The sequence below is a fragment of the Carcharhinus amblyrhynchos genome, chromosome 12, assembly GCF_965287045.1.
Source record: "Carcharhinus amblyrhynchos chromosome 12, sCarAmb.v2.hapA, whole genome shotgun sequence".
NCBI lineage: Eukaryota > Metazoa > Chordata > Chondrichthyes > Carcharhiniformes > Carcharhinidae > Carcharhinus > Carcharhinus amblyrhynchos.
In genome coordinates this window covers 46823195-46835939 of record NC_137335.1, presented here as the reverse complement: position 1 = coordinate 46835939, position 12745 = coordinate 46823195, and positions in this window count along the sequence as shown.

Here is a 12745-nt window from a genome sequence, read left to right as displayed (position 1 = left end):
TAAACTGGAATGTGTAGATGGTGGGCTGGTTAGCTCAGTTGGCTAGATAGCTAGTACATAGACCAAATTAACATTAATAGTGCAGGGTTCAATCCACCTTCAGGTTAGGTGGATTCAGATCCTGCCCATAGCTAAGTATCGCTGCCATTGGGTTGAGAACTAGGAGGCACCTTTTGAAATATATTTAATTGACTGGAAACTGACTACTCGTCAAAAGTAATTTTTAGTTATTTGTGATCAGGTTACTCACAGATGATGGACAAGAGACTCTTGGTAAATATGCTTATATTTTTGTGATAAACAAATTTTTACTTGTAGTTATACCTATACTTGGTTACCTCTCTTAAATATATCAAGGAATATTGTTCAATGCAAAATAAATTTACAAAACACTGTTCAATTGCACCAGTCATGGACAATTTTACATTTGTGACTATGCAAAGGATTTTGAACAAATGTGCGAACAATAAAATCAAAAGAAAAATCCCATGAAATTTTGAGTGCAGTTTTCACTTGGACTGCAGACTGCGCTCAAAGCAATAGTTCTACATCATAAACTGTTTAAAATATCAAATATTGCACCAACTATAATTCTTGGCCATCTAACGTTCAATGTAACAAAAGGCATTCTGTTGGAGTAAGTACTTTGTGGTTATATGTGCAATACTGAAATGTATATTCTGTTTATTCCACAGACATTAAAAAAACAAATGGAAATCTCAGCAGGTTTGGCAACATCTGTAAGGAGAGAAAAGAGCTGACGTTTCGAGTCCAGATGACCCTTTGTCAAAGTGCTTGGGTCATCTGGACTCGAAACGTCAGCTCTTTTCTCTCCTAACAGATGCTGCCAGACCTGCTAAGACTTTCCAGCATTTTCTCTTTTGGTTTCAGATTCCAGCATCTGCAATAATTTGTTTTTAGTGAAAAAAAACAAATTGCTGAGTTTATCGTCATTTCTCTTTGTGGATGTTATCCTTTTTATTTTAATGAATGTCAATGCAAAATTATCAAGATCAAGATACTCATGTAAATATTGCACTTCAGAATTGCACATATATTTTAGACCAGAAGACTCTGAAAATGATCCATTTTCAAAATTTCTCTGAGCAAGAGGTAAAAAATATTCATGATCAGAACAAGCAAAAAAAAAGCTGCAGTTAAACAAATCCACCACAGGGGAGCAGACATGATCTAAAACAGTGAATATCACCAGGCCACTTCATAATAAAATCTAAATTTTAGCACAATTGTTTCACAATATCAAATCATTTCCTAGTGAAGCCCATTAAACCTATTCCATTTCACTCAAAATTCATCCACTTTACCCTTAGTAACAAATAACCAAGCAGGTTGTAAAATATTAATATGTGATTAAGTAGATCTCACTGCTTAAGTATTAATATAAATTTAGAATTTAAATTCAGAAACACAGTTTTCACATAAACCAGATTGTTTCTAATCTGATTTCCAACCTGAGGAAAAGAAGCATTGCCTTCAAACAGGATTTCTCTTTACTATTTCTCTCTTGGTTCATTGTTTTTGCTGCCATGAAATGCCACTGTTTCACCTTGTAAATTATATCCAGCTAATTAGTGGCACAGCTTTCTTGAAACCAGAAAGATCTTATGTAAGTAGTGATTGGGTTAGCAATGGATTGTGCTAATGGAAAGTGCCTGCACAATTGATTAAAAATGAAAGTAAATGATGATTTCATGACTGCGTGGCTTAATCGGGATGAACAATCCATCCTTGAAATGATCAAAGATGCATTTTTAATGCTTTTTGTACCTCATTGTACAGTTACTTGCAGGGTTTTGCTTTTGTAGCAATGGAGCCAGTCATCTACAATTCAAAAACAGGCATACACAACGATTTGTTTACGCCAAATAATACAGCAGGAACATTGTGTAGAGCATAAACATGCCACATAATGATTGCTACAAAATTCATTTGTAGATTTATAAGCATAATGTACCCCTTTCCCAGAAAAGTGATCATAAATTTCAACAGCAACCCATTCCATTGACCAAATAAAACTATTTTTCTGTTTCTCCCGAGACATGGGTGGAATCTTGTGGGGGTCTCAGCTGTCATCTACAGAGCTAGTGAGAGCTCCACATTTCTTCCTTTTGCAAAGACCCGCAGCATCCTGTTGTCAGGCCACTGGTAGGCCTTCCCCAGGGATAAAGGCCAACGAGGGCAGAATTTCAGCTCACAAAGTGGGGAGGTAGTAGCTGCTGTCCGTATGACACTGACCTGAGGCTTAGGATTTTCTCTGGATGCAAGACCAGTACTATGTGATGGTGTGAGGTGTTCGTGAAGTGGGGGATGGGTGGGGAGGGGCTAGGTCAGCAGCAAGGGAAGGAGGGTGGCCCTCATGCTCCCTGCATGGTGAGGCCCCCAACCACTGCTGGGTTAATACCACTGGCAGCAGAATGAAGCCATTAATTGGACACTTACAGGTTTCCATTGGTGGCAGGTAGGAGGAGCATCCACAGGCCTTCCCATTGATTGGAATTTAAGGTGGGAAGGCAGTGGAATCCTCACCTACCAACCCCCTGTCACCAAACACAGGGGAGGGATCAATAAGTTTGTTTCAGCACCAAACCACAGTAAGTTCTCATGTCACAGGAAAATAATATCAGTGGTAACAGTCATTAATCAGTCATTAATGAAGAATAATGTGTAATATTACTGAGACAATAGCTAATCAGCACAATCATTGGGTGAGAAAGAGAGAGGTATTGGTAAAGACAGAGTAAATGAGACAGCCAATGGAAGCAAAGAGAAGGGTGATAAAGAAAGAGATCAGAAATGTGAACACATTTAGGGGAGACAGAAATGTTGAGAATGAAAGAGAAGGGTAATTAAAATAGAAAGAAAGGAGATAGGTAAAAATGAAATTCAAAAGATAAAGGGCTGAATTTCACCATCCCACCTGCCACGGGAATCATCGCAGGCAGGACATGGACCATGCAAAGGTCCATTAAATTTGGGTGGGATTTTCCGGCCTTTGGGGCGAGCGCAGCTGGAAAATTCCTCCCAAATAATGGGTTGGGAAAATGTATGAAATTAAAAAATCAACCGAAAGAATGCTGATAGGGCAGATAAAATGGACAATTTTTTTTAAAAAAAGCATGATCAAGATGCTGTACTTGAGATGTTAAAGTATAAATTCCTACTTACAACTCTCTTCTTAGCTAGTTCCTGATTCTATCCATAAGGTAGTTTTTCTTTCTAAGAAAAATGGAGTGGGAAATTGCCACAAGTTGCCCCTATTCATCACCTTGGTCGAATGTGTCACACTTTGATACCTTCATACGCTAGAATAGATGCCACGAAGTTGAGTAAATTGGGCAATCATAAATGTATCTCTGAAATAATCTTTGCCATACTGAATGTCTTGTAAAAGCTTGATTTACAAAGTCAAGCAGAAAAGTAGGAAAATAATGAGGCACAAAACAGAATATGTTATACTGAGACATTTTTGCCTACAAAATGTATTAATTGGTTAGTTAATGTGAGTTGTACAACCTGGGAATATGCTGTTAAATGATGTTAATCAAGCACGTGCAGGAAACTGATTGCCAAAAAGAATATTTTACCACTGTTTAAGTTCAAATGCCACTGAATACAAGGAAAATCTTATACAATTGCTGCAAAGGCAATCTTCCATTTTAACCATTAGTATCCAGTCACAATCTATGAAAATATGAAGTATGGATGTTTACTCTTTTGTTGCTACAGCAGGGAATATGGCAACTGTTATTTTCTAAAATAATTAAAACAAAGTAGATTAGTTTAAAATAGGGACCACAATATGCCTTATGTATTGAAGTTATCACAATGTGCCTCACTTATATGCTACAAAGTTATTGTCTGCACAAGTACATATATAATCATTTTCTGAACAAGTATTTTGAACAAGATTTAAACTATATTTTTGTATTCTCTTCTGAGCTTTGACCAACAGGCAGCTTACTCTTTGGCATAATGGGAAGGAGATTTAAGCGGACATCACTCTTTTGGAATAAAGAAATACGGGGAAATATAGATCCTCCCTTCTCATCCTTTCTGGTGGATTGGGCTGGGAGATATGCGTTGTCAGCCTTTTTCCGGGATTTGTGTTGGGAACGCACATGCATCTCCCAGCACTGGAGAACAGTTGGCACCCAGACCATGCTGGAAACTGGCAGGAAGACAGGTAAGTCATTTAAATATTTTTTTTAATGTAGTTTAAATGTGTTTAACATTTCATTATGGGGAACTTGCCAGTCCTAATTGAATCTCCCACCTTGCCAGGGGTACTTCATTCTGGCAGGATTTATGTAGCTCCCCACATTCAGGGAATTAGCAAGAGATCCACCCAGAATGAAGTGGGGGCAACTGGGGCCTCCTAGGGTGTTGGGTGGTGAGGGGGTCCCTGAGCATGGGCACCCTGGCACTGCCAGCCTGTGCCCCAACACTGCCCAAGGGACAAAGTGCCCATGCCCAGGGGGCACATTGGCACTGCCCATCGGGCATTGGGCAGTGCCAAAGGGAGCAGGGCTTATTATGGGTGGGGACCTAAGGGCAATCAGTGGGGGTCCTGCTGCCACTCTGCATGGGGATCGGTCTGGGCTGGAGGGATGCTGGTGATCGGACCTTGCTAGGGGAAGTGATTTGCTGGGAGGAGACTGAACCTGGGGGTGGCTGCCGGAGTGAGGGGGGTGGGAGGATTGCCACTGCTGAGTGCAGGAGGGCTGGACATTGGGGCGTTCTGGGGCGGGAGGAGGTCAGGGCTGGCCTGGGAATTGTTGTGGGGGCTGCGATTAGGCCGTGGGAGGGGGGCTGGAAGGGCAGCACTGCAGAGGTCCCAGGGGACAGCAAACGGGGAGGCTGACAGATCAGGGCCACTGCACATGCACAGAGTTCCAGAACTCGGGCTCCAGTGTGAATAGGCCCCACCCCCCGGGTTTTTAATGAGATTCACAATTGGGACACTCCACAGAGTGGAGTGATTCGGGTGTGAAGTTGAACTGAAAAAACAATTGTGATCTAGAACAGTGTTCCCACCAATTCAGAACCTTTGGGAGAATCTACCCTATTGTCAGGGGTAGGCTAGATGGATGCAGTATCAAGGTTTTTAAAATGAATAGAAGACTTCAGCCTACACTGACATAAGGGACAGAAAACAGTTAAGAAGGGTGACTTTATTATTGTTCTTCGGACTGCAGGTGTTAGGGGCGATGCCAGAACCTACCAGATTTGCATAGGTAAAGTTACTAGGTAATGGTGGGAAACAATCTATGGATTTGGTTGACCAATGACTTTCTAATTCTACTAGAGGGTAGAATGCTAATGGCCAAAGTAAATGAATGTATTAATGTAATTGGATCATCCAGTTTGGACAAGAGGTGGAGCAGGAAGATCAAATCTTCAGAAATGTATAACTGTTGTGATGTAATGTCAGAGAGAGGTTAGAATCTGCTCACCGTCTTCTCTCTCTATATGTGTTGGTTAAATAAAATGTCTTACAAGTCTTTGTGTTTGCTGTGATTGGCTGAATACAAGACTCCCCAAGGGGATACCCTGAGAAATTCCCCTTACAACTGGCTTAGTTGGCAGGATCAGTCACTGGAGTTTGGAGGCAAGACACGTGTCCTAGAAGTGGATGAGTAAATTTTAAATTACCACCCAGTAGTTAGGGGTCTTGTGCCTAGCAGCCAGAAGCTGGAAGTTGAATGATCCAGAATGGGGAAGAGGTGCGAAAACAGTATGACTGTGTAAAGAAACCACGTTCAAAGCAGTGAACTGGGGATAGACAACTGGGAGCGCCCTGTTAGCAGAGCGATAAGGCCGCATGGTAGATAAAGACAACAGAAGAAAGCTGCGTTTAGTGTAAGGGGCCAGGGACAGACTCTCAGATTGGTTTACAGAGCAGAGCAATAAAAACCGTGCAGTAAGAATCTCCACGGAATTAAACTGTACGAAAGGGTGATGGATAGTTCAGGAGCGAGGAATTCCCATTGAGGGAGCTAAAAAGAGAGAAAAATAAAGGAACAGTGCAAGTCTCACCGGTAGAGACTTGTGGATAAAAGAAAGCGGTAGTGAGGCGAGGGGCCAAAAGTTCATGATGAATGGTCCAAATTTGACAGATTCCGATTGGGAATCTGACGATAGTTTAATTCAAACGATAGTGGCAGAGCATGGAAAATTATTGAAGAAACTGATAGAGAAAGGAGATAATCCAGAGGCTCTGGAACCAGAACAAAAAGCATGGTGGAAAGGGAAGTCAAAATACACAGCAGTGATGGCAGCTGTGAGATTAGCTGCAACGATAAGAAACCACCTCCAAAAGAAGGGAAAGTCTAAGCAGATGGCTGCTGCAAAGGCAGCACTGGAGGAAGTAGTGAATACCCCCTTGGATAGAATAGTGGCAGGACAATCAGCTTCTGCACTTACAGGAGAAGGAGCAAAAGGTGGAATAACTGGGAAAATCACAGGAGAAAATGGTTCAGAGTGATAGTAATCTCCTTTTTACTGAGATATCTCTGTCCAATAATATGGCCCCAACTCAAACCATAACAAAAGCTCTTGCAGACAGAGTGGGACAACTTACAATAATTAGAGAAGAAGTGCCACGAATGGCAGCAGAGAAGCAAATGCTGTTGGATAAATTAGATCCATTACATCAAAATCATCAGAATTCAGTCTTTTGGGAAAGTATAGATGAGTTAAAGGAAGTTCATAACTTAACTTTAGATGATATGAGGATATTAGTGAAGAGAAAGTTAGCTAGTGAAGGGAGGCATTTGCTACCTTCTGAATTGCAAGGGAGAGATTGGATATTGGCAGATGACCAAAATGAGCAACAAAAGTGCATCAGATTTAAAAAGGGTATGGGACGGGCAATCAGTAGGGGAAGTGCCATTTGGATCAAGATGAAATTAGCTAAACAAGAACCTGAAGAATCAGCAGAAGTATATAACGAAAGGAAGTTCAGAGCTTATGTAGATTATGGAGGGGTAGCCGACCCTAATAGGGATGAGGATATGTTTTTAGGTCTACTTAAAGATGGTTTCAGTCCAGCCCTGACTAGAATCATAGAAATGGGTCTCCTGATAAGAAACAATTATCAGGAAACAATGAATTGGGCTATTATTGAAGATAATCATAAGAAAAATTCAAAACTAACCCCAGTGCAGATCGATAAACCCCAACAACAACCACAATCACAATCCCAGATTAGAAGAACTACAGGAATATGTTTTATCTGTAGGAAGAAAGGACATCATACTAGAGAATGTTGAAGCAAACTCATGGAGAGTAATAGGTGACGTAATTGTCAAAAAAAGGACCATGAAATGAAGGACTGTTGGCTGAAGGGGGGAGGAAAGGAAGAACAGGGTCCCAGATGGGTGAGGCAGCCCTCTGAGGCTTTGCCCCAACCTCCAGCCTCAGCCCAACAGACATCACAGAACTAATCCAGATGTCAGCAGATGAGTTGCAGAAGTTACTAAGACAGAAATGGCAATTTGCAAGTCTCATGATTACAGATTTTGGGAATAGATTTGTTAGAACAGTTGGGAGCTGTGATTGATGCTAAGGCAGGTGCTATAATGTGGCACAAGCCCTACAAGTGAATTTGGTGGGGTCAGAAGCAGAAGGGTACAATTTCCCCGATAGCAACCCTCCAAACAAATCGGGAGAATGGAATGGCGTGAGGAAACTTGGCTTCGCAGTATCCCCAGGTTTGGGCATAAACAAGATTGTGGGTGTTTGACTGTTCTTCCGGTGATGATTCCCAGAGGGACTTACCTCCCTGTTAAACAGTATCCTATTAAGCAGGAAGCAATGGAAGTAGGTAAAATCATTGTAGACTGAGGAAAGCAACAGATAGTAACTAAAACCTTCTCCGAGACTAATTAACCTATCTGCCCAGTTAAAAAGCCAGACGGCAGTTTTCAATTGGCTGTCAATCTCACAACCTTAAATTGCTACATGACTCAAGAGCACCCAATAATGGCCAATCCAGCTACTATCCCGAATAACATTGGGTCAGGACAGATGATAATCACAGAGCTAGACATAGCTAATGGATTCTGGTCAATCCCCATAATGAGAAAGCACCAGTTCAAGTTTTCATTCATGGTCAGGAACCAGCAGTACACTTGGACCCCTTTGTCACAGGCATTTCACAATAGTTCAGCCATATTTCACTAATATATGTTTCAAATAATTGATCCATTAGAGTGCATAGGAATGACTCTCCTACAGTATATGGATGACATTTTGATAACCTCCGACAGTTCAGTATCACATTGCCTAGCCCTCCACAGGGTACTTCAGGCAATTCAGGAACCCAAAAATGGCTCAGTTAGAACAGGAATAAGTGATTTACTTGGGACACACCATACCTCAGGGTAAGAAAGGGATTCCTGCAGATCGGAAGAAAGCTATAAGAACATAAGAACATAAGAAATAGGAGCAGGAGTAGGCCATCTGGCCCTTCGAGCCTGCCCCGCCATTCAATAAGATCATGGCTGATCTGTCGTGGCTCAGTTCCACTTTCCCGCCCTCTCCCCATAACCCTTAATCCCCTCTCTTATCAAAAACCCATCAACCCGCTTCTTAAAAATATTTAGCGAGGCAGCCTCCACCACTTCAACGGGCAGAGAATTCCAGAGATTCACCACCCTTTGAGTGAAGAAGTTCCTCCTCAACTCCGTTCTGAACCGCCCCCCCTTTATCTTGAGGCTGTGCCCCCTAGTCCTACTGTCTTTTTTGAGCGGGAAGAGTCTTTCCACCTCTATCCTATCCATCCCATTCATCATCTTATACGTCTCAATGAGATCTCCCCTCATTCTTCTAAACTCTAACGAGTACAAGCCTAGTTTATTCAGCCTCTCCTCATAGCTCAACCCCCTCAACTCCGGTATCAGCCTAGTAAACCTCCTCTGCACTCCCTCCAGGGCCAAAATATCCTTGCGCAGGTGCGGCGCCCAAAACTGCACACAGTACTCCAGCTGCGGCCTCACCAATGCCCTATACAGCTGCAGCAAGACCTCCCTACTTTTATATTCAATCCCCCTCGCTATGAAGGCCAGCATCCCATTCGCCTTCCTGACCACCTGCTGCACTTGCAGGCTGGGTTTTTGCGACTCATGCACAAGGACCCCGAGGTCCCTCTGCACCGTCGCCTGCTGCAGTTTTTCGCCACGTAAGTAATAGTCCTTCCTACCATTCTTCCTACCAAAGTGGACCACCTCACACTTGCCAACATTAAATTCCATTTGCCATTTCCTGGCCCATTCGCCCAGCCTATCTAGATCCTTCTGCAGACTCTCCACACCCTCCGCACAATTTGCCTTTCCCCCAATCTTGGTGTCATCAGCAAATTTCGACACCCTACACTCGGTTCCCTCCTCCAGATCATCTATATAAATGGTAAATAGCTGAGGCCCCAGCACCGACCCCTGGGGCACCCCACTAGTCACCAACCGCCAATCCGAATAGCACCCATTGACCCCCACTCTCTGCCTCCTATTTGACAACCAATCCTCTATCCACGCTAACACCCTACCCCCAACTCCATGTCCTCTGACCTTCTGCAGTAACCTCTTGTGAGGTACCTTATCAAACGCCTTCTGAAAATCCAGAAAGACCACATCCACCGGCTCTCCTCTATCCACCGCCCTAGACACATCCTCATAGAACTCCAGTAAATTTGTCAGACACGACTTCCCTTTAATGAAACCGTGTTGCGTCTGCCCTATCAAGCAATTCCCTTCAAGATGCCTCGCAATTTCCTCCTTAATGACGGATTCTAACATTTTACCTACCACAGACGTTAAACTAACCGGCCTGTAATTCCCCGCCTTTTGCCTGGCACCCTTCTTAAACAACGGCGTAACATTAGCCGTTTTCCAATCCTCCGGCACTTCCCCGGAATCCAGCGACGTCTGGAAAATAACCACCAAGGCATCCACTATCACCTCCGCCATTTCTTTCAGAACCCTCGGATGCATTCCATCCGGTCCTGGGGACTTGTCCACAATCAGCCCCTCCAGTCTGTCGCGCACCACCTCTCTAGTAACAGTAATGTCATTAAGACCCTCCAGTCCTACCACCTTTCCATCGCTAACACCCGGCAAATTATTCACGTCCTCCTCCGTGAAGACAGAAACAAAAAAGTTATTCAAGACCTTAGCCATATCCCCATCCCCTACCACTAGGTCCCCTTTCTCATCCGCTAAGGGACCAACGTTCACCCTAGCCAGCCTCTTCCTTTTTATATATTTATAAAAACTCTTGCTATCCTTTTTTATATTAAGCGCTAGCCCAGCTTCATAGCTTCTTCTACCCTCCTTTATCAACTTTTTTGTCAATCTTTGTTGACATTTAAACCTTTCCCAATCCTCTTCTCGCCCACTGCTCTTAGCTACTCTAAATTCCTCCGCTTTTAATTTAACACTTTCCTTCACCTCCTTCGTTATCCACGGCTTATTACCTCTCTTCCTACTGTCCTTTTTAACCATCGGAATAAATTTCTGCTGAGCACCAAGAAAGATCTCCTTAAAGATCCTCCACTGCTCCTCAGCAGACCTACCTTCCAACGCGCTCCCCCAGTCCACATTCGCCAATTCTTCTCTCATCCTACCATACTCCCCTCTATTCAAACAAAGGACACGTGTCCGGGAACCCACTTTCTCCTCCTCCATCTGCAACAGAAACTCCACCATACAATGATCACTCTCTCCAAGAGGATCCTTCACCTCAAGGTCCCTAATTCTACCCGCCTCATTACATAGCACCAGATCCAAGATAGCTCGCTCCCTCGTCGGCTCCAACACACACTGTTCCAGGAAATGCTTTGTGTGCAGAGATATTACACTGTAAAAGGGATGAGTCAAGTGGTGGGACTTTCAATTATTGCGGAAATTTCATAGAGGACTACATTGCATTGGCAAAACTCTCACAGGACTTGATAAAAGGAGGAAGGGCTAAGCAGGGAAGGGTAGTGTGGGGAACGTGGATAACGAAGGAGGTGAAGGAAAGTGTTAAATTAAAAGCGGAGGCGTTTAGAGTAGCTAAGAGTAGTGGGTGAGAAGACGATTGGGAGAGGTTTAAATGTCAACAAAGATTGACAAAGAAGTTGATAAAGAAGGGTAGGAGAAACTATGAAGCTGGGCTAGCGCTTAATATAAAAAAGGATAGCAAGAGTTTTTATAAATATATAAAAAGGAAGAAGCTGGCTAGGGTGAACGTTGGACCCTTAGAGGATGAGAAGGGGGACTTAGTGGTACGGGATGGGGATATGGCAGAGGTCTTGAATAACTTTTTTGTTTCGGTCTTCACGGAGGAGGACGTGAATAATTTGCCAGGTGTTAGCGATGGAAAGGCAGTAGGACTGGAGGGTCTCGATGACATTACTGTTACTAGAGAGGCGGTGCTCGACAGACTGGAGGGGCTGATGGTGGACAAGTCCCCAGGACCGGATGGAATGCATCCGAGGGTTCTGAAAGAAATGGCGGAGGTGATAATGGATGCCTTGGTGGTTATTTTCCAGACGTCGCTGGATTCCGGGGAAGTGCCGGAAGATTGGAAAATGGCTAATGTTACGCCGTTGTTTAAGAAGGGTGCCAGGCAAAAGGCAGGGAATTACAGGCCGGTTCGTTTAACGTCTGTTGTAGGTAAAATGTTAGAATCCGTCATCAAGGAGGAAATAGTGAGGCATCTTGAGGGGAATTGCTTGATAGAGCAGACGCAGCACGGTTTCGTTAAAGGGAAGTTGTGTCTGACAAATTTACTGGAGTTCTATGAGGATGTGTCTAGGGCGGTGGATAGAGGAGAGCCGGTGGATGTGGTCTTTCTTGATTTTCAGAAGGCGTTTGACAAGGTACCTCACAAGAGGTTATTGCAGAAGGTCAGGGGACATGGAGTTGGGGGTAGGGTGTTAGCGTGGATAGAGGATTGGTTGTCAAATAGGAGGCAGAGAGTAGGGGTCAATGGGTGCTATTCGGATTGGCAGTTGGTGACTAGTGGAGTGCCCCAGGGGTCGGTGCTGGGGCCTCAGCTATTTACCATTTATATAGATGATCTGGAGGAGGGAACCGAGTGTACGGTGTCGAAATTTGCTGATGACACCAAGATTGGTGGAACGGCAAATTGTGCAGAGGGTGTGGAGAGTCTACAGAAGGATCTAGATAGGCTGGGCGAATGGGCCAGGAAATGGCAAATGGAATTTAATGTTGGCAAGTGCGAGGTGGTCCACTTTGGTAGGAATAAAGGTAGGAAGGATTATTACTTACGTGGCGAAAAACTGCAGCAGGCGACGGTGCAGAGGGACCTCGGGGTCCTTGTGCATGAGTCGCAAAAACCCAGCTTGCAGGTGCAGCAGGTGGTCAGGAAGGCGAATGGGATGCTGGCCTTCATAGCGAGGGGGATTGAATATAAAAGTAGGGAGGTCTTGCTGCGGCTATGTAGGGCATTAGTGAGGCCGCAGCTGGAGTACTGTGTGCAGTTTTGGGCGCCGCACCTGCGCAAGGATATTTTGGCCCTGGAGGGAGTGCAGAGGAGGTTTACTAGGCTGATACCGGAGTTGAGGGGGTTGAGCTATGAGGAGAGGCTGAATAAACTAGGCTTGTACTCGTTAGAGTTTAGAAGAATGAGGGGAGATCTCATTGAGACGTATAAGATGATGAATGGGATGGATAGGATAGAGGTGGAGAGACTCTTCCTGCTCAGAAAGGACAGTAGGACT